We start from the raw sequence: 23,036 nt of genomic DNA on the forward strand, positions 1-23,036 counted from the left end.
CTTCAACTGTTTCTCAGTCCTGATGCACCTGCTTCCGTCCACTGGACTGAACCCATTTTTTTATAACTCCAGGACAGTATACTATAACCACAACAGGACTTGCTAATGTTGTGAGTGAGATAAAGAAGAACGAGACAGATATTACTCCACAGCTTCCAGGATTAAAATCATTTCATTCAGTTCCACTGACTACAAAAGTTCAATCTGTCTCCCTATGCTTAAATAGACTCCCTCAAGAATGTTGAGATGTATGACATCACTTCATCTCACTCTAGGTGTTGCTGTGTCAACATCCCATCGTCAGGCCCAGCCGTGTGAGCTGTGGCCCTGCTGCAAGGCACTCTGGGAGTTTTTAATTGCAGTGATTTGGGCTCTGATATGTCGTCTCCATTAGCAGACTTTAATGTCTCCTAGATAGATGGCGCGCTGACATTAACGCACACAGGCCGTATTTTACTGTTAAACGGCCATAAGACGGAACATAGCACGGAGTGTGTGTGTCTGTGTATGTATGTGTGTGGAAGAGAGAAAGAGGAAGAGAGAGAAAGAAAGAGAGAGAAAGATGGAAGGATCAATTAGAGAGGGAAGGAGGATGAAGTCCCTAGGGTTGTGGGTCTGTGTCGGGCCCTCCCTCTACAGCCCAGCTGGACATTCTACAACCTGCAGCCTCAGCAGAAATACAGATCAACACAACGCTGTTAATTAACATTACACCCACAGAGAGAGAGAGAGAGAAACAGTGATATAAGGGAGTCCGGGTGGAGAGAGAGAGAGAGGTTGGGAGAGAGACAGTGATATAAGGGAGTCAGGGTGGAGAGAGAGAGAGAGAGAGAGGTTGGGAGAGAGACAGTGATATAAGGGAGTCAGGGTGGAGAGAGAGAGAGAGAGAGAGAGAGAGAGAGAGAGAGGTTGGGAGAGAGACAGTGATATAAGGGAGTCAGGGTGGAGAGAGAGAGGTTGGGAGAGAGACAGTGATATAAGGGAGTCAGGGTGGAGAGAGAGAGGTTGGGAGAGAGACAGTGATATAAGGGAGTCAGGGTGGAGAGAGAGAGAGAGAGAGAGAGAGAGAGGTTGGGAGAGAGACAGTGATATAAGGGAGTCAGGGTGGAGAGAGAGAGGTTGGGAGAGAGACAGTGATATAAGGGAGTCAGGGTGGAGAGAGAGAGGTTGGGAGAGAGACAGTGATATAAGGGAGTCAGGGTGGAGAGAGAGAGAGGTTGGGAGAGAGACAGTGATATAAGGGAGTCAGGGTGGAGAGAGAGAGGTTGGGAGAGAGACAGTGATATAAGGGAGTCAGGGTGGAGAGAGAGAGAGAGGTTGGGAGAGAGACAGTGATATAAGGGAGTCAGGGTGGAGAGAGAGAGAGAGGTTGGGAGAGAGACAGTGATATAAGGGAGTCAGGGTGGAGAGAGAGAGGTTGGGAGAGAGACAGTGATATAAGGGAGTCAGGGTGGAGAGAGAGAGAGAGAGAGAGTGAGAGAGAGAGAGGTTGGGAGAGAGACAGTGATATAAGGGAGTCAGGGTGGAGAGAGAGAGAGTCTTCCAGGCATGTGAATAAGAGGAAGAAATAGCAGCAACCCTCTTGTCCCTCTAGGTCAGGGGTGGGCATCATATGGCCCTCGGTTCTGGATCTGGCCACGAGCCCATTCAATGTGGCCCGCGGGTGGTTTGCGTAAAATACTTTTTACAAATATTATCTCAAGGGGCACTAACACTCCAGGCCACATTGAATGTCTAAACAAGAGAGAAAGTATGTAGAAATGATAATGGACCTATGTACGTTTTCAAATAACTGCCCTTTTTCTTGCTCGCAAATTGCTTTTTAACAACAAATTGTTGCATTTTGAAGTCCCAATGTGGCCCTAGAGCCAAAAGATTGCCTGCCCGCTGCTCTAGGTGATAGAGGGATGAAGGATAGAGGTATGGAGGGATGTATATATTGAGATAAGCAGGATTACATCTGTGTGAGTCAGTGAAGAAGAGCTTGCTTGACTAATTAGAGCCATCTATTACAGCCACAATTAAAAGCTGAAGCTAATTTACTGCTGCTGCAGCCAGTCTCATAGCCTGCTGATCTCATAGCCTGCTGGTCTCATAGCCTGCTGATTTATGCTGACACCCAGAGGACACACACACACGTGAAGAGAACACACATACACACACACACACACACACACACACACACACACACACACACACACACACACACACACACACACACACACACACACACACACACACACACACACACACACACACACACACACACACACACACACACACACATATACACAAGCATACAGACATAAGCGTTTTTAGGAACTCAGTCGGGGTCTCAACTTACTGTTGAGTTAGAATAGTAGAATACACAAGGTGCAATTTCTGAATGTGGTCGTGCATCAGCAGTTTCTCTCTTGTTATGTCAGTCACTGACAGTCACTCAATTAGCCGTGTCAGCCATTTATTTTTAGATTGGTGAATTAGTCTAGCCAGTTATCTAAATTTGGAGTAAGCATGGCCGAATACCGGGCTGGCCCTGCACACACAAGCAAAATGTATACATTCACAAGGGCTGTTTAACGTTTAATGTTTCATCTTACCTTCCCACTACTCCTTCATATGGAGAGACATACCCGTATCCAGAAGCAGTCAGACAAAGACTATGAGATATTACCTCTAGAATGAAGAACTACTGTCTATCTCTCTCTCAACTCTCTCACTGACTTTCTCCCCTCTCATTATCTTGTTCTCTTAATCTTTCATAAAATGCATGTATTTTATACATACAGTGCCTTCAAAAAGTATTCACACCCCTTGAATTATTCCACATTTTGTTTTGTTACAGCCTGAATTCAAAATGGATTCAATAGATTATTTCCTCACAAATCTACACAAAATACCCCATAGTGACAAAATAAAACATGTTTTTAGAAATTTTTGCCAATTTATTGAAAATGAAATACAGAAATATTGAATTTACATAAGTATTCACACCCCTGTGTCAATACATTGTAGAAGCACCTTTGGCAGCGATTCCAGCTGTGAGTCTTTCTGGTTTCGTCTCTAAGAGCTTCCACACCTGGATTGTGCAACATCATTATTTTCAGAACTCTTCAAGCTCTGTCAAATTGGTTGTTGATCATTGCTAGACAACCATTTGCAGGTCTTGAAGTAGATTTTGAGGTAGATTTAAGTCAAAACTGTAACTCAGCCACTCAGGAACAGCCACTGTCTTCTTGGTAAGCAACTCCACTGTAGATTTGGCCTTGGTTTTAGTTTATTGTCCTGCTGAAAGGTGAATTCATCTCTCAGTGTCTGGTGGAAAGCAGACTGAACCAGGTTTCCTCTAGGATTTAGCTGCTTTTTTATTTTGAAAAACGTCCCAGTCCTTAACAATAAGAAGCATACCTATAATATGTTGCAGCCACCACTATGATGTAACGTTTTTATAAAGTGGTACTCAGTAATCGATTGTATTGACTTTGCCCCATAATACTTTGTATTCAGGACAAAAGGCTAATTGCTTTGCCAAATGTATTGCAGTATTACTTCAGTGTCTTGTTGAAAATAGGATGCATGTTTTGGAATATGTTTTATTCTGTGCAGGCTTCCTTCTTTCCACTCTGTCAATTAGGTTAGTATTGTGGGGTAACTACAATCTTGTTGATTGATCCTCAGTTTTCTCCTATCAAAGCCATTAAACTCTGTAACTGTTTTAAAGTCTCATGGTGAAATCCCTGAGCGGTTTCCTTCCTCTCCAGCAACTGAGTTAAGAAGGGCGCTTGTACTTTGTAGTGACTGGGTGTATTGGGGGATACCTAACCAAAACTGTGGATAGATGTTAGCGTTCGCATAAACTTGACACATGAATCACCGCATTTAACCATGTTAAGGTGACTGGGAATATGGACGTGTACAAACAGACTAGTTACGACATCCGTAAGGCAATTTAAGAAGCAAAGGGACAGTTGAAGAAAACAACATGGAGCTGCCGACGCTCATGAGGACTATGTGCTTTCATTCTTCGTGGCCATGCGTCAGTAAGTCATTTAAGCGTGTTAACCCTCGCAAGGCTTCCGGCCCAGACGGCATCCCTAGCCGCATCCTCAGAGCATCTGCAGACCAGTTGGCTGGAGTTTACGGACATATTCAATCTCTCCACATCCCAGTCTGTTGTCGCCACTTGCTTCAAGATTTCCACCATTGTTCCTGTACCCAAGAAAGTGAAGGTAACTGAACTAAATGACTATCGCCCTGTAGCACTCACTTCTGTCACCATGAAGTGCTTTGAGAGGCTAGTTAAGGACCATATCACCTCCACCTTACTCAACACCCTAGTGGTGCCAGGAAAATAATCTCTCCCTCAACGTTAACAAAACAAAGGAGCTGATCGTGGACTACAGGCGACCGCTGAGAAAGCAAACCCACATCCACATCGGCGGGCTGCAATGTAGAGGGTCAAAAGCTTTAAGTTCCTCAGCGTGCATGTCAATGACAACCTGAAATGGTCCATTCACACCGACAGCATGGTAAAGAAGGCACAACAGCGCCTCTTCAACATCAGGAGGCTGAAGAAATTTGGCTTGGCCATTTCGACCCTCATGAACTTCATGTTGGGCTGTATCACCGCCTGATACCCCCCGCAACCACATGTCTCTCTAGAGGGAGGTGAGGTCAGCTCAACGCATCACCGGGGGCACACTGTCTGCCCTCCAGAACATCTGCAGCACCACATGTCACAGGAAGGCCAGGAATATCATTAACAACCTCAGCCACCCAAGCCACGGCTTGGTCACCCTGCCACCATATAGAAAGCGAACACAGTACATGTGTATCAAAGCTCGGACCAAGAGACCGAGAAACAGCTTCTATATACAGGTCATCAGACTGTTAAACAGTCACCACTAGCTGGCCTCCGCCCAGTACCCTGGCCTAAACCTCAGTCACTGTTCTAGCTGACCTACACCCAGTACCCTGCCTTGAACCTTAGTCACTGTTCTAGTTGACCTCCACCCAGTACCCTGGCCTAAACCTCAGTCACTGTTCTAGCTGACCTACACCCAGTACCCTGCCCTGAACCTTAGTCACTGTTCTAGCTGACCTCCACCCAGTACCCTGCCCTGAACCTTAGTCACTGTTCTAGTTGACCTCCACCCAGTACCCTGCCCTGAACCTTAGTCACTGTTCTAGTTGTACTCCACCCAGTACCCTGTCCTGAACCTTAGTCACTGTTCTAGCTGACCTCCACCCAGTACCCTGCCCTGAACCTTAGTCACTGTTCTAGTTGACCTCCACCCAGTACCCTGTCCTGAACCTTAGTCACTGTTCTAGTTGACCTCCACCCAGTACCCTGTCCTGAACCTTAGTCACTGTTCTAGCTGACCTACACCCAGTACCCTGCCCTGAACCTTAGTCACTGTTCTAGTTGACCTCCACCCAGTACCCTGTCCCGAACCTTAGTCACTGTTCTAGCTGACCTCCACTCAGTACCCTGCCCTGAACCTTAGTCACTGTTCTAGCTGACCTCCACCCAGTACCCTGCCCTGAACCTTAGTCACTGTTCTAGTTGACCTCCACCCAGTACCCTGTCCTGAACCTTAGTCACTGTTCTAGCTGACCTCCACCCAGTACCCTGTCCTGAACCTTAGTCACTGTTCTAGCTGACCTCCACTCAGTACCCTGTCCTGAACCTTAGTCACTGTTCTAGCTGACCTCCACTCAGTACCCTGCCCTGAACCTTAGTCACTGTTCTAGCTGACCTCCACTCAGTACCCTGCCCTGAACCTTAGTCACTGTTCTAGTTGACCTCCACCCAGTACCCTGTCCTGAACCTTAGTCACTGTTCTAGCTGACCTCCACCCAGTACCCTGCCCTGAACCTTAGTCACTGTTCTAGTTGACCTCCACCCAGTACCCTGTCCTGAACCTTAGTCACTGTTCTAGCTGACCTCCACCCAGTACCCTGTCCTGAACCTTAGTCACTGTTCTAGCTGACCTCCACTCAGTACCCTGCCCTGAACCTTAGTCACTGTTCTAGCTGACCTCCACCCAGTACCCTGCCCTGAACCTTAGTCACTGTTCTAGTTGACCTCCACCCAGTACCCTGCCCTGAACCTTAGTCACTGTTCTAGTTGACCTCCACCCAGTACCCTGCCCTGAACCTTAGTCACTGTTCTAGCTGACCTCCACCCAGTACCCTGCCCTGAACCTTAATCACTGTTCTAGTTGACCTCCACCCAGTACCCTGCCCTGAACCTTAGTCACTGTTCTAGTTGACCTCCACCCAGTACCCTGCCCTGAACCTTAGTCACTGTTCTAGCTGACCTCCACCCAGTACCCTGCCCTGAACCTTAGTCACTGTTCTAGATGACCTCCACCCAGTACCCTGCCCAAAACCTTAGTCACTGTTCTAGTTGACCTACACCCAGTACCCTGCCCTGAACCTTAGTCACTGTTCTAGCTGACCTCCACCCAGTACCCTGCCCTGAACCTTAGTCACTGTTCTAGCTGACCTCCACCCAGTACCCTGTCCTGAACCTTAGTCACTGTTCTAGTTGAACTCCACCCAGTACCCTGTCCTGAACCTTAGTCACTGTTCTAGCTGACCTCCACCCAGTACCCTGCCCTGAACCTTAGTCACTGTTCTAGTTGACCTCCACCCAGTACCCTGCCCTGAACCTTAGTCACTGTTCAAGCTGGCCTCCACCCAGTACCCTGTCCTGAACCTTAGTCACTGTTCTAGTTGACCTCCACCCAGTACCCTGCCCTGAACCTTAGTCACTGTTCTAGTTGACCTCCACCCAGTACCCTGCCCTGAACCTTAGTCACTGTTCTAGTTGACCTCCACCCAGTACCCTGCCCTGAACCTTAGTCACTGTTCTAGTTGACCTCCACCCAGTACCCTGCCCTGAACCTTAGTCACTGTTCTAGCTGACCTCCACCCAGTACCCTGCCCTGAACCTTAGTCACTGTTCTAGCTGACCTCCACCCAGTACCCTGCCCTGAACCTTAGTCACTGTTCTAGTTGACCTCCACCCGGTACCCTGCCCTGAACCTTAGTCACTGTTCTAGTTGACCTCCACCCAGGACCCTGCCCTGAACCTTAGTCACTGTTCTAGCTGGCCTCCACCCAGTACCCTGCCCTGGACCTTAGTCACTGTTCTAGCGGACCTCCACCCAATACCCTGCCCTGAAACTTAGTCACTGTTCTAGTTGACCTCCACCCAGTACCCTGCCCTGAACCTTAGTCACTGTTCTAGTTGACCTCCACCCAGTACCCTGTCATGAACCTTAGTCACTGTTCTAGCTGACTGCCACCCAGTACCCTGCCCTGAACCTTAGTCACTGTTCTAGTTGACCTCCACCCAGTACCCTGCCCTGAACCTTAGTCACTGTTCTAGTTGACCTCCACCCAGTACCCTGCCCTGAACCTTAGTCACTGTTTTAGTTGACCTCCACCCAGTACCCTGCCCTGAACCTTAGTCACTGTTCTAGTTGTACTCCACCCAGTACCCTGCCCTGAACCTTAGTCACTGTTCAAGCTGGCCTCCACCCAGTACCCTGCCCTGAACCTTAGTCACTGTTCTAGTTGACCTCCACCCAGTACCCTGCCCTGAACCTTAGTCACTGTTCTAGTTGACCTCCACCCAGTACCCTGCCCTGAACCTTAGTCACTGTTCTAGTTGACCTCCACCCAGTACCCTGCCCTGAACCTTAGTCACTGTTCTAGTTGACCTCCACCCAGTACCCTGCCCTGAACCTTAGTCACTGTTCTAGCTGACCTCCACCCAGTACCCTGCCCTGAACCTTAGTCACTGTTCTAGCTGACCTCCACCCAGTACCCTGCCCTGAACCTTAGTCACTGTTCTAGTTGACCTCCACCCGGTACCCTGCCCTGAACCTTAGTCACTGTTCTAGTTGACCTCCACCCAGGACCCTGCCCTGAACCTTAGTCACTGTTCTAGCTGGCCTCCACCCAGTACCCTGCCCTGGACCTTAGTCACTGTTCTAGCGGACCTCCACCCAATACCCTGCCCTGAACCTTAGTCACTGTTTTAGTTGACCTCCACCCAGTACCCTGCCCTGAACCTTAGTCACTGTTCTAGTTGTACTCCACCCAGTACCCTGCCCTGAACCTTAGTCACTGTTCAAGCTGGCCTCCACCCAGTACCCTGCCCTGAACCTTAGTCACTGTTCTAGTTGACCTCCACCCAGTACCCTGCCCTGAACCTTAGTCACTGTTCTAGTTGACCTCCACCCAGTACCCTGCCCTGAACCTTAGTCACTGTTCTAGTTGACCTCCACCCAGTACCCTGCCCTGAACCTTAGTCACTGTTCTAGTTGACCTCCACCCAGTACCCTGCCCTGAACCTTAGTCACTGTTCTAGCTGACCTCCACCCAGTACCCTGCCCTGAACCTTAGTCACTGTTCTAGCTGACCTCCACCCAGTACCCTGCCCTGAACCTTAGTCACTGTTCTAGTTGACCTCCACCCGGTACCCTGCCCTGAACCTTAGTCACTGTTCTAGTTGACCTCCACCCAGGACCCTGCCCTGAACCTTAGTCACTGTTCTAGCTGACCTCCACCCAGTACCCTGCCCTGAACCTTAGTCACTGTTCTAGCTGACCTCCACCCAGTACCCTGCCCTGAACCTTAGTCACTGTTCTAGTTGACCTCCACCCGGTACCCTGCCCTGAACCTTAGTCACTGTTCTAGTTGACCTCCACCCAGGACCCTGCCCTGAACCTTAGTCACTGTTCTAGCTGGCCTCCACCCAGTACCCTGCCCTGGACCTTAGTCACTGTTCTAGCGGACCTCCACCCAATACCCTGCCCTGAAACTTAGTCACTGTTCTAGTTGACCTCCACCCAGTACCCTGCCCTGAACCTTAGTCACTGTTCTAGTTGACCTCCACCCAGTACCCTGTCATGAACCTTAGTCACTGTTCTAGCTGACTGCCACCCAGTACCCTGCCCTGAACCTTAGTCACTGTTCTAGCTGACCTCCACCCAGTACCCTGCCCTGAACCTTAGTCACTGTTCTAGTTGACCTCCACCCAGTACCCTGCCCTGAACCTTAGTCACTGTTCTAGTTGACCTCCACCCAGTACCCTGCCCTGAACCTTAGTCACTGTTCTAGCTGACCTCCACCCAGTACCCTGCCCTGAACCTTAGTCACTGTTCTAGCTGACCTCCACCCAGTACCCTGCCCTGAACCTTAGTCACTGTTCTAGTTGACCTCCACCCGGTACCCTGCCCTGAACCTTAGTCACTGTTCTAGTTGACCTCCACCCAGGACCCTGCCCTGAACCTTAGTCACTGTTCTAGCTGGCCTCCACCCAGTACCCTGCCCTGGACCTTAGTCACTGTTCTAGCGGACCTCCACCCAATACCCTGCCCTGAACCTTAGTCACTGTTTTAGTTGACCTCCACCCAGTACCCTGCCCTGAACCTTAGTCACTGTTCTAGTTGTACTCCACCCAGTACCCTGCTCTGAACCTTAGTCACTGTTCAAGCTGGCCTCCACCCAGTACCCTGCCCTGAACCTTAGTCACTGTTCTAGTTGACCTCCACCCAGTACCCTGCCCTGAACCTTAGTCACTGTTCTAGTTGACCTCCACCCAGTACCCTGCCCTGAACCTTAGTCACTGTTCTAGTTGACCTCCACCCAGTACCCTGCCCTGAACCTTAGTCACTGTTCTAGTTGACCTCCACCCAGTACCCTGCCCTGAACCTTAGTCACTGTTCTAGCTGACCTCCACCCAGTACCCTGCCCTGAACCTTAGTCACTGTTCTAGCTGACCTCCACCCAGTACCCTGCCCTGAACCTTAGTCACTGTTCTAGTTGACCTCCACCCGGTACCCTGCCCTGAACCTTAGTCACTGTTCTAGTTGACCTCCACCCAGGACCCTGCCCTGAACCTTAGTCACTGTTCTAGCTGGCCTCCACCCAGTACCCTGCCCTGGACCTTAGTCACTGTTCTAGCGGACCTCCACCCAATACCCTGCCCTGAAACTTAGTCACTGTTCTAGTTGACCTCCACCCAGTACCCTGCCCTGAACCTTAGTCACTGTTCTAGTTGACCTCCACCCAGTACCCTGTCCTGAACCTTAGTCACTGTTCTAGCTGACTGCCACCCAGTACCCTGCCCTGAACCTTAGTCACTGTTCTAGCTGACCTCCACCCAGTACCCTGCCCTGAACCTTAGTCACTGTTCTAGTTGACCTCCACCCAGTACCCTGCCCTGAACCTTAGTCACTGTTTTAGTTGACCTCCACCCAGTACCCTGCCCTGAACCTTAGTCACTGTTCTAGTTGTACTCCACCCAGTACCCTGCCCTGAACCTTAGTCACTGTTCAAGCTGGCCTCCACCCAGTACCCTGCCCTGAACCTTAGTCACTGTTCTAGTTGACCTCCACCCAGTACCCTGCCCTGAACCTTAGTCACTGTTCTAGCTGGCCTCCACCCAGTACCCTGCCCTGAACCTTAGTCACTGTTCTAGTTGACCTCCACCCAGTACCCTGCCCTGAACCTTAGTCACTGTTCTAGCTGACCTCCACCCGGTACCCTGCCCTGAACCTTAGTCACTGTTCTAGTTGACCTCCACCCAGTACCCTGCCCTGAACCTTAGTCACTGTTCTAGCTGACCTCCACCCAGTACCCTGCCCTGAACCTTAGTCACTGTTCTAGCTGACCTCCACCCGGTACCCTGCCCTGAACCTTAGTCACTGTTCTAGTTGACCTCCACCCAGTACCCTGCCCTGAACCTTAGTCACTGTTCTAGTTGACCTCCACCCAGTACCCTGTCCTGAACCTTAGTCACTGTTCTAGCTGACCTCCACCCAGTACCCTGTCCTGAACCTTAGTCACTGTTCTAGTTGATCTCCACCCAGTACCCTGCCCTGAACCTTAGTCACTGTTCTAGTTGACCTCCACCCAGTACCCTGCCCTGAACCTTAGTCACTGTTCTAGTTGACCTCCACCCAGTACCCTGTCCTGAACCTTAGTCACTGTTCTAGTTGACCTCCACCCAGTACCCTGTCCTGAACCTTAGTCACTGTTCTAGCTGACCTACACCCAGTACCCTGCCCTGAACCTTAGTCACTGTTCTAGCTGACCTACACCCAGTACCCTGCCCTGAACCTTAGTCACTGTTCTAGTTGACCTCCACCCAGTACCCTGCCCTGAACCTTAGTCACTGTTCTAGTTGACCTCCACCCAGTACCCTGCCCTGAACCTTAGTCACTGTTCTAGTTGACCTCCACCCAGTACCCTGCTCCTGAACCTTAGTCACTGTTCTAGCTGACCTCCACCCAGTACCCTGCCCTGAACCTTAGTCACTGTTCTAGCTGACCTCACACCCAGTACCCTGCCCTGAACCTTAGTCACTGTTCTAGTTGACCTCCACCCGAGTACCCTGCCCTGAACCTTAGTCACTGTTCTAGTCTGACCTACCACCCAGTACCCTGCCCTGAACCTTAGTCACTGTTCAGCTGGCCTCCACCCAGTACCCTGCCCTGACCTTAGTCACTGTTCTAGGACCTCCACCCAGTACCCTGTCCTGAACCTTAGTCACTGTTCTAGTTGACCTCCACCCAGTACCCTGCCCTGAACCTTAGTCACTGTTCTAGTTGACCTCCACCCAGTACCCTGCCCTGAACCTTAGTCACTGTTCTAGTTGACCTCCACCCAGTACCCTGCCCTGAACCTTAGTCACTGTTCTAGTTGACCTCCACCCAGTACCCTGTCCTGAACCTTAGTCACTGTTCTAGCTGACCTACACCCAGTACCCTGCCCTGAACCTTAGTCACTGTTCTAGCTGACCTACACCCAGTACCCTGCCCTGAACCTTAGTCACTGTTCTAGTTGACCTCCACCCAGTACCCTGTCCTGAACCTTAGTCACTGTTCTAGTTGACCTCCACCCAGTACCCTGCCCTGAACCTTAGTCACTGTTCTAGTTGACCTCCACCCAGTACCCTGTCCTGAACCTTAGTCACTGTTCTAGCTGACCTCCACCCAGTACCCTGCCCTGAACCTTAGTCACTGTTCTAGCTGACCTCCACCCAGTACCCTGCCCTGAACCTTAGTCACTGTTCTAGTTGACCTCCACCCAGTACCCTGCCCTGAACCTTAGTCACTGTTCTAGCTGACCTCCACCCAGTACCCTGCCCTGAACCTTAGTCACTGTTCTAGTTGACCTCCACCCAGTACCCTGTCCTGAACCTTAGTCACTGTTCTAGCTGACCTCCACCCAGTACCCTGTCCTGAACCTTAGTCACTGTTCTAGTTGACCTCCACCCAGTACCCTGCCCTGAACCTTAGTCACTGTTCTAGTTGACCTCCACCCAGTACCCTGCCCTGAACCTTAGTCACTGTTCTAGTTGACCTCCACCCAGTACCCTGTCCTGAACCTTAGTCACTGTTCTAGTTGACCTCCACCCAGTACCCTGTCCTGAACCTTAGTCACTGTTCTAGCTGACCTACACCCAGTACCCTGCCCTGAACCTTAGTCACTGTTCTAGCTGACCTACACCCAGTACCCTGCCCTGAACCTTAGTCACTGTTCTAGTTGACCTCCACCCAGTACCCTGTCCTGAACCTTAGTCACTGTTCTAGTTGACCTCCACCCAGTACCCTGCCCTGAACCTTAGTCACTGTTCTAGTTGACCTCCACCCAGTACCCTGTCCTGAACCTTAGTCACTGTTCTAGCTGACCTACACCCAGTACCCTGCCCTGAACCTTAGTCACTGTTCTAGCTGACCTACACCCAGTACCCTGCCCTGAACCTTAGTCACTGTTCTAGTTGACCTCCACCCAGTACCCTGTCCTGAACCTTAGTCACTGTTCTAGCTGACCTACACCCAGTACCCTGCCCTGAACCTTAGTCACTGTTCTAGTTGACCTACACCCAGTACCCTGTCCTGAACCTTAGTCACTGTTCTAGTTGACCTACACCCAGTACCCTGCCCTGAACCTTAGTCACTGTTCTAGTTGACCTCCACCCAGTACCCTGTCCTGAACCTTAGTCACTGTTCTAGTTGACCTCCACCCAGTACCCTGCCCTGAACCTTAGTCACTGTTCTAGCTGACCTCCACCCAGTACCCTGTCCTGAACTTTAGTCACCGTTCTAATTGACCTCCACCCAGTACCCTGCCCTGAACCTTAGTCACTGTTCTAGCTGACCTCCACCCAGTACCCTGCCGTGAACCTTAGTCACTGTTCTAGTTGACCTCCACCCAGTACCCTGCCCTGAACCTTAGTCACTGTTCTAGTTGACCTCCACCCAGTACCCTGTCCTGAACCTTAGTCACTGTTGTAGTTAACCTCCACCCAGTACCCTGTCCTGAACCTTAGTCACTGTTCTAGTTGACCTCCACCCAGTACCCTGCCCTGGACCTTAGGCACTGTTCTAGCTGGCCTCCACCCAGTACCCTGCCCTGAACCTTAGTCACTGTTCTAGCTGGCCTCCACCCAGTACCCTGCCCTGAACCTTAGTCACTGTTCTAGCTGACCTCCACCCAGTACCCTGCCCTGAACCTTAGTCACTGTTCTAGTTGACCTCCACCCAGTACCCTGTCCTGAACCTTAGTCACTGTTCTAGCTGACCTCCACCCAGTACCCTGCCCTGAACCTTAGTCACCGTTCTAGTTGACCTCCACCCAGTACCCTGCCCTGAAACTTAGTCACTGTTCTAGTTGACCTCCACCCAGTACCCTGCCCTGAACCTTAGTCACTGTTCTAGTTGACCTCCACCCAGTACCCTGCCCTGAACCTTAGTCACTGTTCTAGTTGACTTCCACCCAGGACCCTGCCCTGAACCTTAGTCACTGTTCTAGTTGACCTCCACCTAGTACCCTGCCCTGAACCTTAGTCACTGTTCTAGTTGACCTCCACCCAGGACCCTGCCCTGAACCTTAGTCACTGTTCTAGTTGACCTCCACCCAGTACCCTGCCCTGAACCTTAGTCACTGTTCTAGCTGACCTCCACCCAGGACCCTGCCCTGAACCTTAGCCACTGTTCGAGCTGGCCTCCACCCAGTACCCTGCCCTGGACCTTAGGCACTGTTCTAGCTGGCCTCCACCCAGTACCCTGCCCTGGACCTTAGGCACTGTTCTAGCTGGCCTCCACCCAGTACCCTGTCCTGAACCTTAGTCACTGTTCTAGTTGACCTCCACCCAGTACCCTGCCCTGAACCTTAGTCACTGTTCTAGTTGTACTCCACCCAGTACCCTGCCCTGAACCTTAGTCACTGTTCTAGCTGGCCTCCACCCAGTACCCTGCCCTGAACCTTAGTCACTGTTCTAGCTGACCTCCACCCAGGACCCTGCCTTGAACCTTAGTCACTGTTCTAGTTGACCTCCACCCAGGACCCTGCCTTGAACCTTAGTCACTGTTCTAGTTGACCTCCACCCAGTACCCTGCCCTGAACCTTAGTCACTGTTCTAGTTGACCTCCACCCAGTACCCTGCCCTGAACCTTAGTCACTGTTCTAGTTGACCTCCACCCAGTACCCTGTCCTGAACCTTAGTCACTGTTCTAGTTGACCTCCACCCAGTACCCTGTCCTGAACCTTAGTCACTGTTCTAGTTGACCTCCACCCAGTACCCTGTCCTGAACCTTAGTCACTGTTCTAGCTGACCTCCACCCAGTACCCTGCCCTGAACCTTAGTCACCGTTCTAGTTGACCTCCACCCAGTACCCTGCCCTGAAACTTAGTCACTGTTCTAGTTGACCTCCACCCAGTACCCTGCCCTGAACCTTAGTCACTGTTCTAGTTGACCTCCACCCAGTACCCTGCCCTGAACCTTAGTCACTGTTCTAGTTGACTTCCACCCAGGACCCTGCCCTGAACCTTAGTCACTGTTCTAGTTGACCTCCACCTAGTACCCTGCCCTGAACCTTAGTCACTGTTCTAGTTGACCTCCACCCAGGACCCTGCCCTGAACCTTAGTCACTGTTCTAGTTGACCTCCACCCAGTACCCTGCCCTGAACCTTAGTCACTGTTCTAGCTGACCTCCACCCAGGACCCTGCCCTGAACCTTAGCCACTGTTCGAGCTGGCCTCCACCCAGTACCCTGCCCCGGACCTTAGGCACTGTTCTAGCTGGCCTCCACCCAGTACCCTGCCCTGGACCTTAGGCACTGTTCTAGCTGGCATCCACCCAGTACCCTGTCCTGAACCTTAGTCACTGTTCTAGTTGACCTCCACCCAGTACCCTGCCCTGAACCTTAGTCACTGTTCTAGTTGTACTCCACCCAGTACCCTGCCCTGAACCTTAGTCACTGTTCTAGCTGGCCTCCACCCAGTACCCTGCCCTGAACCTTAGTCACTGTTCTAGCTGACCTCCACCCAGGACCCTGCCTTGAACCTTAGTCACTGTTCTAGTTGACCTCCACCCAGGACCCTGCCTTGAACCTTAGTCACTGTTCTAGTTGACCTCCACCCAGTACCCTGCCCTGAACCTTAGTCACTGTTCTAGCTGACCTCCACCCAGTACCCTGCCCTGAACCTTAGTCACTGTTCTAGTTGACCTCCACCCAGTACCCTGCCCTGAACCTTAGTCACTGTTCTAGCTGACCTCCACCCAGTACCCTGCCCTGAACCTTAGTCACTGTTCTAGTTGACCTCCACCCAGTACCCTGCCCTGAACCTTAGTCACTGTTCTAGCTGACCTACACCCAGTACCCTGCCCTGGACCTTAGTCACTGTTCTAGCTGACCTCCACCCAGTACCCTGCCCTGGACCTTAGTCACTGTTCTAGCTGACCTACACCCAGTACCCTGCCCTGAACCTTAGTCACTGTTCTAGTTGACCTCCACCCAGTACCCTGCCCTGAACCTTAGTCACTGTTCTAGCTGACCTCCACCCAGTACCCTGCCCTGGACCTTAGTCACTGTTCTAGCTGACCTCCACCCAGTACCCTGCCCTGGACCTTAGTCACTGTTCTAGCTGACCTCCACCCAGTACCCTGCCCTGGACCTTAGTCACTGTTCTAGCTGACCTCCACCCAGTACCCTGCCCTGGACCTTAGTCACTGTTCTAGCTGACCTCCACCCAGTACCCTGCCCTGGACCTTAGTCACTGTTCTAGCTGACCTCCACCCAGTACCCTGCCCTGGACCTTAGTCACTGTTCTAGCTGACCTCCACCCAGTACCCTGCCCTGGACCTTAGTCACTGTTCTAGCTGGCTTCCATCTGGTACTCTACCCTGCTGCACCTAAGAGACTGCTGCCCTATGTACATAGAATCATTGAACACTGGTCACTTTAATAATGTTTACATACTGTTTAACCTACTCTATATGTTTAAATGTATTCTAGTCATGGCTCATCCTATTGAGCTGTTGCTGTATACACCTTTTCTATTCATATACTGTCCATACTGTCTCCACACACCTTTATCTATATGTATATTTATTTACATACATATATACATATATACAAATTCCAGTCTCTGACATTGCTCATTCTCATATTTCTTAATGTCTTTATTTTAAAATATTTCTGGATTATGTGTGTATTGTTTTTGTATTATTATAGCTAGGTATTACTGTACTGTTGGAGCTAGAAGCATTTCACTGCACCTGCGATAACGTCTACAAATCTATAGGGTACGCAACCAATACACTTGATTTGATTTGATATCTCTTTATATAATTTCTTTATGCCTCTAACCACCATATTATTATTTCTCGCCCCCCCCCCCTCTCCCTTCCCTCCCTACCCCCCCTCTCTCCGCCTCCCTCCCTACCCCCTCCCTCTCTCCCCCTCCCCCCCCTCTCTCCCCTCCCTCCCTACCCCTCCCCCCTCTCCCCTCCCTCCCTACCCCCTCCCTCTCTCCCCCCCCCTCTCTCCCCTCCCTCCCTCCCTACCCGCTCCCTCTCTCCCCTCCCCCTCTCTCCCCTTCCCGCTCTCTCCCCCTCGCCCTCTCTCCCCTCCCCCTCTCTCCCCTTCCCGCTCTCTCCCCCTCGCCCTCTCTCCCCCTCCCTCTCTCCCCTCCCTCCCTCCCTACCCGCTCCCTCTCTCCCCTCCCCCTCTCTCCCCTTCCCGCTCTCTCCCCCTCGCCCTCTCTCCCCCTCCCTCTCTCCCCCGCCCTCTCTCCCCCTCCCTCTCTCCCCCTCGCCCTCTCTCCCCCTCCCTCTCTCCCCCGCCCTCTCTCCCCCTCCCTCTCTCCCCCGGCCCTCTCTACCCCTCCCTCTCTCCCCCTCCCTCTCTCCCCCTCTCTCTCCCTCCCTGTCTCCCCCGCCCTCTCTCCCCCCCCCCCCCTTCTGTCTCTAGAGGTGTATGGGACTCTATCTCTCGGTGACCCCAGCAGTCTGACCTATGTGTAATCATTCTGCCACATGGTGTCAAGCTTGCCTCTCACACACCTACAGGAGAGAGACTGCTTAACTGCATCCAGTCTGTTAGCAAATTTCCAGCTCCTCCAATAGGTAGCCAAGGTGTGCTGTTGCTGCAGCAACCAGACCTCCCTTTCATTGCAATTGGTTGAGAAAGAGCTGTCTGGATTTGCTCCTCCTTCTCATCTGTCAATCAGAGAAGAGGTAGACCGGTGTCGCGCCTTCTTTGTGGTAATGCCAATACAAGCGCTTGTTCAATCTCTCTCTGCCATTCTCCCGTCACCACCCCCTGCACCCCACCTCTCACTTTCTCTCTCTCTCTCTCGCCCCACCTCTCTCTCTCTCTCTCTCTCTCACCACCTCTTCATATCTTCACCTCCCTCGTTCTGTCACTCGCAAACACACACACACACATTCGCAAACACACACACACATTCATGTGACATGGTAGTGGCGCTGTAATGGTTAAGTCAGCATGCTGGATCTCTGCAGAGGTGACAGATGCTTCCTCCCCACTTCAGAACCACAGGGGAGCTGAGGAGACACAGCATACCAATGAGCCCCCATCTGATCTGACCAATGCGCACACACACACAAATGCATACACACACATGCCCAGATAGAGATATTAGACTTGTATCACTGGATGTGCCTGTAATCTATGGTATACTGAACTGACAGCATACTATGGTCTCTGTACACTTGTATCCAGTATGTACAGCCCTCTGCATTGTCTGATGGTCACACACACACACACACTATAAAAATGACAGATGTGGGTATGATGGAGCGCTTGCTGTATAGAAAGTGATGCTGTAGCCACGGCTCAACATGGTGCCCAGAAGACATGCTATTCATTTTCAGCTTAATATGTTCCAGCCCATTGGAAAAACATTGCAGGGTATAATGTAAGCAATTTCATATGCACACCACCTCTCACTGCCTCTCTGTCGTGCCTGATGAAATGAAGAGAACAGATTTGTGTGATGCTTGGGTGACTTCCAAAACAACACAGTCTCTGTGTGTGTGTGTGGGTGGGGGGAGGGTTAATTCATGTGGTTACATCAGTGTATGCTATGCATCTCTGCGAATTTGCATCACGTCATCTGTTCATCATGATATTTACCTGTGAAACCACTGAAGATAATCACCAGTTTATAAGTGGAAGACAACTCATGTCGTCTGGGATGCAAAGATGTGCGCATGCATACATAAGCGCCACACATGCATTGAAATGTTGCGATCCGCAGACACATACACACATATAGTGGCATATGCCTAGAGATCACAGGAGGCTGCTGAGGGGAGGACGGCTCATAATAATGGCCGGAGCGGAGTGAATGGAATGGCATCAAACACATTGAAACCATGTGTATGATATATTTGATACCATTCAACTTATTCCGCTCCCCCATTACCACAAGCCCGTCCTCACGAATGAAGGGGCCACGACCTCCTGCGCTATAGATGTGATGAATACAATCTTCCTCTCTCTACATAGACAACATGTCGAGAGCTTGGGGCTATAAGGCTCTATCTGCATTATTTGTCCAAATGGAGTTATTGACATAGCCTTGTTCTGCTCAATGTTCTCTACCTATATAGCACTCTAAATACCCCAATTCATGTTGCTAAGTTCAAAAGAATACAAGATAAAAGTCGCTGACACCATTCAAACCAAAGAGGGTTTGGAACTTTAAAGCCAATGATCTCAGAATCATTTTCTTGCAGGTAGAACCTTATGGTCCCAAGCACTCGATTATGCCGACATCTTTTCCTCTGTACTTTCTCGCTCTCTCTTTCTCTCTCTTTCCCTCCTTTTTATCGCAAGCACACACACACACACACACACACACACACACACACACACACACACACACACACACACACACACACACACACACACACACACACACACACACACACACACACACACACACACACACACACACACACACACACACACACACACACACACACACACACACACACACACACACACACACACACACACACACACACAGGGAGGGAGCCCATCCGGTCTCTAAGCATCTTTATATGGGTAAATAAATGGTGTGCTTGGCAGTGGGTAAATAAATGGTGTGCTTGGCAGTGGGTAAATGTATTCCCACTCAGCCCCCGGGCACAGATGGCAGCCCAGTCGTTTGCTTCACCTTGTTTTGTTTAATTAATACAATCAACTCTCTATTTCTTCAATTAATCACCACCAACCTGTTTCATTATTCTCTCACTCTCTCACACTCACATACACACTCACATACTCACATACACACATACACACATACACACTCACACACTCACATACACACATACACGCGCACACACACACGTTCAAAAACTCACACACTCACAGCACAGCACAGCACAGCCCAGCACAGCACACAGCACACAGCACAGCACAGCACACAGCACAGCACAGCACAGCACACAGCACAGCAGCACAGCACACAGCACACAGCACACGTACACACAAACACACACACGTTCAAACACTCACACACTCACAGCCCAGCACAGCACAGCACACAGCACACAGCACAGCACAGCACACAGCACAGCACACAGCACACGTACACACAAACACACACACGTTCAAACACTCACACACTCACAGCCCAGCACAGCACACAGCACAGCACAGCACACAGCACAGCACACAGCACACGTACACACAAACACACACACGTTCAAACACTCACACACTCACAGCACAGCACACAGCACAGCACAGCACACAGCACACGTACACACAAACACACACAATCTAAATACTACTGTGCCCCTGTTGAGTTATTAGTATTTTAAAACTCTTCGCAAACGATTCAACTTTATTTGAACCTTTAAAAAAAATGTCATTGCGGGCAGGGAGGGGGGGACATCAAGATGGTGACATCAACTGGGCATGGCAGAATAACGGGGCGGAAAGCACTTCATTACATCCTTTTATTCTGTTATAATCACTGCACGGCCATCACTCCTCTCTGACACACGCCCGGGGACTGACACCACGATTGATGCACCGGAAGCGCGGGGCTTTGCGACACAATAAACAAAACCATTAACCAAAATCGTCATCCGCGTTACGTTTAATCTCCCTAATATAATGAGAGCTTAAATTGTCAATTAGTTTTTTTTAAATGTGAATTATCACGTGCGCAGGTTGGATCTAATAGAATTAGATAAAATCCATTTAACTTCCTTTGAGAATAGACGAGGCCTGAATAGCGTGAATGGAACAGCTAGTATTATTTTCATGTCTTAGTAGGCCTACCTATAGTAAATACACAGTCAGTGCCGTGCATGCCCCATATTATGTTTGATTGAACCAAAGTCATCAACACCATTTACACACTAACTACCCACCACAATGTTGATGTTGTTAGAAAAATTGTATTTTCTTGCTTGCCATTTATAAATGTAACATCATTGGTTAGTGTAAAGTTTTTAAAGACATGATCATGATATTATTATCTGTAACAGCCTATGTTATAAAGCGTACTTATTAATCCATTTCATTCAGTCCTAAGTTCTGCTTTAATTATAATGTAGCCTATCATTCATTTAGGCCATATTTTGATGTGTCTTCTACTAGCTTCGCTAGGCCTATCTCAGGTAGGTCTAGTAGCAACACATGCTACAGTGCCGCACCAAAAACCTCTGTGGAATTTACTAGTCTTGTAGTGCCACCTAGCGGTAGAAATACATTGCTGCTCAATTTACGGTTGGTCCTTGCTATTCGGAATCGTTGGGACATCCCTTCTAAAATCAAATCAAATGTTATTTGTCACATGTGCCGAATACAACAGGGGTAGTAGACCTTACAGTGAAATTCTTACTTACTTCTCCAATTGAAGTTTACATTTAAAATGTTTAGGTTTAGGGTCAGGTAAGGGTTAGGGTAGGCATTAAGGTTAGGGTCAGTGGAGGCTGATGGGAGAAACTATAGCAGGACGGGCTCATTGTAATGGTTGGAATTGTATCAATGGAATGGAGTCAAACATGTGGTTTCCAATATGTTTGATACATTCCAGTTCTCTCTCTGCGACGACTCCCCCATCCTCAAGCATTTCGCTACACCTGCAATAACATCTGATAACATCTTATATATATGTGTATGTGACCAATAAAATTGTATTTCATTTTATTTGATTCAAGTCATTTCAGCCATTACAATGAGCCCGTCCTCCTATACATCCTCCCACCAGCCTCCTCTGGTTAGGGTTTAGGGTATGGACGCCCCAAGGATCCCGATAGCACAAACCATACGGTCATAAGTGTGAGTGATAGAGAGACAGAGAGAGAGAGAGAGAGAGAGAGAGAGAGAGAGGACCAGAACATCCAATCAATCAGAATAAAACAACTTACAACATAATCAAAACAAAACTACATTGCTTATTGGGAAACACAAGCACAAGCACAAAGCAAAATGCAGTGCTATCTGGCCCTAAATCGACAGTACACCATGGCAAACTATTTGACCATGGTTACTGATCAAAACCTTAGAAAAACCTTGACAAAGTACAGGCTCAGTGAGCACAGCCTTGCCATTGAGAAGGGTAGACACAGGAAAACCTGGCTCCCTGTAGAGGAAAGGCTGTGCAACCACTGCACAACAGCAGAACCTGAGACGGAGCTGCATTTCCTGACAAAATGTCAAAAATATATAACAATTAGAGAGTGTCATTTCCCCAATTTGAAACCCTTATTCAAGGTTTCAAAGACCTCTCTGATGAGAGTAGGCTACCCGTCCTGTTGGGGGAGGATGCAGAGAGCTGTGGGTTGACAGTGCACTATATTGCTGCCTGTCATAAGATGAGGGACAGTGTCTGACAGACCAATCAACATGCACATGTCCTCTACTGTATGCTTATTGTTATTGTTCAATGTATGAGAGAGAGAGAGAGAGACAGAGAGAGAGAGACAGAGAGAGAGAGACAGAGAGAGAGAGACAGAGAGAGAGACAGAGAGAGAGAGAGAGAGACAGAGAGAGACAGAGAGAGAGAGAAAGAGAGAAAGAGAGAGAGAGAGAGAGAGAGAGAGAGAGAGAGAGAGAGAGAGAGAGAGAGAGAGAGAGAGAGAGAGAGAGAGAGAGAGAGAGAGAGAGAGAGAGAGAGAGAGAGAGAGAGAGAGAGAGAGAGAGAGCTCATGTGCTCCTGAGTTCTCCTGAGTTCTTCATATTTTTTTCGCAAGGACTTTTACAGGAAACTGACCTCAACATCAAAACCTTCAATCCAAATACAAATTCCATAGCTAAAACCTTGATTTTGGACAAAATTACCTGAATGGGCTACTACCACCAAGGACTGTCAAAAAAAACTTCTAACAAACCAAAACCTGCAGAAGAAACACAGCAGAACCTGGAAATACCATTAACACAACACTGAGTGAGTAATATTCAGTCTGAAGCTACTTCTGAAGGCAAAAAGTAAATGACAATAATCTCTAGGTAACTTTGTTATATAAAGCGTAATAAATAAGGCTACTAAGCTATCAAGCTGCTAGAACAGAACTGACCAGCTGCAATTTCAATTAGCACTGAAGTGAGAGATTTACAAATTATTGAGCCTAACAATTGTAGGAGAGTTCCATAGGGTGGAAACATTTCAAAGTCTGGGACAGTAATGGTGCAGGACATCCTCATGCAGTTCCAGAAGGACTTTACGGGATCAAA

This window comes from Salvelinus alpinus, chromosome 26 (genome assembly GCF_045679555.1).
Source record: "Salvelinus alpinus chromosome 26, SLU_Salpinus.1, whole genome shotgun sequence".
In the NCBI taxonomy this organism is placed as follows: Eukaryota; Metazoa; Chordata; class Actinopteri; order Salmoniformes; family Salmonidae; genus Salvelinus; species Salvelinus alpinus.